Source organism: Lepisosteus platostomus, chromosome 8 (genome assembly GCF_059453375.1).
Source record: "Lepisosteus platostomus isolate fLepPlt1 chromosome 8, fLepPlt1.hap1, whole genome shotgun sequence".
Classification (NCBI taxonomy): Eukaryota; Metazoa; Chordata; class Actinopteri; order Semionotiformes; family Lepisosteidae; genus Lepisosteus; species Lepisosteus platostomus.
The window spans coordinates 47,455,866-47,460,378 of NC_142618.1; positions in this window are offsets into that span (position 1 = coordinate 47,455,866).

Genomic DNA, 4,513 nt, shown 5'->3' on the forward strand with positions numbered 1-4,513 from the left:
TTAAGCTTGTAGTATTATCCTTTATTGAATATTTTAGTAATACTTTCACATCCATTGATATAAATGAATTATTCTTATTTGTTTAGAAGCTCTGAAAAAAAAAGCAGTAAAACATATCAAGAGGCTCTGACCAAACTTTCCTTTAACCTCTTAAACCTCTGCTGATAAGGTCACAGATGGTCACCGAGACTGGATCTTATTAGCTAAAGAAAAGGAGTCATAGAGATTAGGTGTACCCTACTGATGATGTGTTGTTGCAATAATAATTCCACTCAGTATGAGAGGAACTACATGTGCTTGGCAGAAAAGCCAGTGGTGCGAAGCTACCATCTGTGAAATTGTGACTGGGTGCCACTAAGTCAGAATCCCCCCCAAAAGAGGTGTGAGTCAGGGAGGCATCAGGATAATTCTGGATGTTGTTGGTGTTGGTCAGCCACAAGGTGGCACTCTTGCTTTTAGATTTGTTGAATTAAAAAAGAATACCCAATAAAAAGGGCTGCTCCACTGTAGGAAAAACTGAGTACTGATGTTCTGAGGAAAGTCCTGTCAATATTATGGACACTGCTGGCCGTATAGTACCTTTCCCCAGACCTGGGGATATAAACTTTGGTTGTCATGGCCAGATGAAATATGAATGACAAAATCTGATTATGCTTCCTCATCATGGAAACTTCCTTAAACTCATCATGCTGTAACTGAAGAGGCCACAGAAACTGGGGTTTAAATCTATTTTTCTTCCTGGTGGCCATCTACTTTTTTTCTTTGAATGTGTTGCATGATGCAGAACATGAGCCACAAGGCGATGGCCTGTCTTACAGTCTCAGTTAGGGCCTCTTTCTGGCATTGCTCTGGCTGAGCCACAAAGGCTCATTCCAGTTTTCTGAGATGCAGAGGGAGTAGCGCACGAAAAAGTAAACTGCCTCACTGGTTAACAACATCCTCTTATAAAGCTCAGAGGGTGATAACTGCCACACAAGCAGACAGGGAGAGTTAAATCCAAACTTTTCCTCTCGTGCACATGTCATTTTGAAAAAAATGCAAACCTCACACAAAACTGACAGCAGAAATGCAGGACATGTTGCAAGGCTGTAAACCTGTGAATGATCACTGTGCTCTTTCCTGCTGTTTTGATGCAGTGTTTGGAACAAAAAGCTATACAAATCATTTTTCAAAATTAACATTAGGATTAAAAAACACTGTGAGCTGACCAAAATATTAGAGGATTTTTGTTATTATAATCGCAAATACAATAGTTAAATGAAAACAATGGATTTTCATTTACAAACCCTCAACATGACTTCTTTAATTCTCTGGTTCCAGATTATGGTTCTTCTATTTCCATATAATTAATTGTATAAATTAATAGTATATTTATTGACACATCTCTAAACTACTGTGGCTAAGTGAATTGTAAAAATGTATTTCAATTAATTCACTGTTGATTTTGAGATGGTTATTTTTTGTTTAATTTAACTAGGTGTGTCCTTTTAGAGTGCATTAGCGTTTACACTGACAAACCAAAGCTGCGTTTACACAGTTGGACATTTAACAGAGGAATCCAAGAGATGTAAGTACCTCACCTTTTAACCACTATAATATATTAATATTATAATAATATTATAACTATAATATTCTGCATTGTTTTACTGCAAGTCAAGGTGCTAAGAGATAATTTTGAGCACTTATGATAGTTTTTACTCTTGTTTTCATTTATCTTTCTTTATATTTCTAGACAAAAAATCATTTACCTCACTGAAGATTTTAAAATATTTTATAAAATCTGCATACTAATGACCAACATTTACAAATGATTAATATGAAAGGGAGTTATGGGTAAACATTTGAATTCCTATGGTTGACTTGTTTATTAACTGCAGTTTTGTAATCTCACATAATGTTATAACCTAATAATCTATTTTTTATCTTCCAGAGACTGTGACCTTTGCTTTTCAACTGCATAGTAACTGCAAGTGGCACAGTGGTTAGCATTGCTACTTTGCAGTGCTGATGCCCTGAGGTCAGTTCCTTAAGTGATAACTGTGTGGAGCTTTTGTTTTCCCTGTGTTCATGTGGGTTTCCTCCCACAGTCCAAAGACATCTTGGTACAGTAGGTTATTTGGTTTTTGTAAACAATTGGCCCTGGTGTGAGTGTGTGCGTGTCTTTGTGTGTCTGCCCTGCAATGGACTGGAGTCCCACCCAGGGTGTGTCCTGCCTTGTGCCCATTGCTTGCTGGGATAGGCTCTGGCTCCCCCATGACCCTGTAACGGATAAAGAGGTTAGAAAATGGATGGATTAACTTTACCTTTAATTCCTGGATCATTTGCCTCATTTAAAATTCTGTCTGATCCTGAATCAGGCCTCCGAACAGCAACAAAGACATGCCTTGGTAGTATACAAATTAAGAACAGCTCAACTAACATTTCAGGAAACGAATCCAAGCTCTTTTTATAGTTTAAGGAAAATCTGGAAGTGATTAACAAAGGGTTGGGCCATTTATCGTTCACCAGAGGACTTGATCTCCATCCAGGGATTCTCATAAAGATCCAGTGAGTAAGATGGGGTTGTAAATTTACTGCTACTGCAGCAGAGGACATTTTCCTGATTCTTTGAACAAAGCATCAGGATTACACTTACCAAACAATGTATTGTACGTTCAATGAGGCAAGAAACATAACAGAAAATGCTTTTAAATGTCAAATATGAGTGTATTTTTCTTAGGATCAAATATTTCCAAGATTAAAGTGATAATTGTTAAAAATCTGCATTACATTTTAGATTTTACATTACATTAATTTACATTAGATTTTGTTATTTCTTACTCCCAGTCTTACCTGGTAGTAATTTATCTTCGATTTACATGGACCATCTGGAGCCTTCAGCAATAAAACGTCAGCCAAGCTCAATACTCTGCAGTGCAGTTCAAAAGGACTGTTGCATGATGTTTTCTATTGAAATCCTAACTAAACCTGGACTTGCTGTAAGTATCTAACTTTTATGTAGTACGAGTTAGGTACCTATGCCAGATTTATTGTAGCTTTTACAGTTAATTTAAAACTCCCTATTAATTAATATTTTTCAGTAATAGTTTTGTGCTTAGCAGATTAAGGTATTAAACATTGTCAAACCGATCCATTCAAAAATTCAGGAACATAAATTTGACCTTTTCAATCTTGAGATGTCTCCAAATAAATGTACTAAAAGTCTTATCTACTATGTAACTGTATAAAAGTAACTGAGATGTCAAGGGTAAAAAAAGCAGACTTCAAATTGAGTTACCACAGTTACTGAATTATAATTAAAATAAGAAAATATAATTTTTGTATTTCTAATTGCTGCTAATAACTTGAAACAGTTCAAATTACTGTAGTTTAGTAATAACAGATACCTACTTTTACTTATAAAATATGCTGTTTACTGCTTATGGTTTCAAAATCACAGCAACGTTGTTTAAATTTAAATTTACCAGGGTATTAAATTGAACACCAATTTGATTAAACACTCTAAAGCTTGCATTTATATTTTCACTTCCTCAGGCAATACATTTACCTGATTGTGTTTTCCAGTACGTCATTTCATAATTTTCTACAGCTTCTGATGCCTCATTTTGTAAATATTTAAGGTGCAATCCTATTACTATCAAATACACTGTTTGCACAGGAAAAGAAAATTCTCCAGAAAACAACTGTGACTCAGTATTCAGTTAACAATACAGTCTGCAGTTTGTTCTAAGCACTTGATAGAAACAGGATTTAAAATTTAATACCTTTACCTGGTTGTAGTGTGGGCTGAATAATACATTTTTTCTTTAAAAGCAGAATCGCTATAAAAAAACTCCTGTTTAGATTACTTAGTTTGAATGCACAGAGAATCTAGGACAATTAATGCTTATGATTTGGACAAAAATATGTCAGTCAATAAAAAAAAACCATTTAGCTAACATTTTCCCAGAACACTGCCATCTTATGGTTTATATGGGAAAGGTTTATTTTTTGCCTTGTGAATGGGTCACAGGTGCACTTGCCTGAAGAGCAGTCAGGTTAAAAACTGGTCTTAGCAGTCCCAGAGCCTTTTATCTTTTATTCCACCTGAGATATGAATTACTTAATTGACTTAAGCTTTATGATTCCCCGTTGCTGCAAGACAGAACAGAAGGGTATCAGCCTCAATTTCGTACGAGGCACATGTCTCTCTGATTTGTATTTCAGCAGCGTCCACAGTAATGTATTGTAATCAGTAGGATTGTATGTGGTCTATTTTTCCTAACCAATTTAAGCCTGGGAGTTAATTTTCAAGCCTTTATTCTGACACTCATTTTCTTTAGAATATTCTGAATTTGTAAGTTCATCTCTGTGAATGAAAACTGAAAAAAAAAAACATAACTGTGGCTATTTTTATACCATGAAAATAAGTTAATAAACAAGTAAGCCATAGGAATTCAAATATGGTATGTTGGAGGGGCCCAATGGTGGTGCAGTGGTTCGCACTGCTTCCATGCAGGTTCAATTCCTAGGG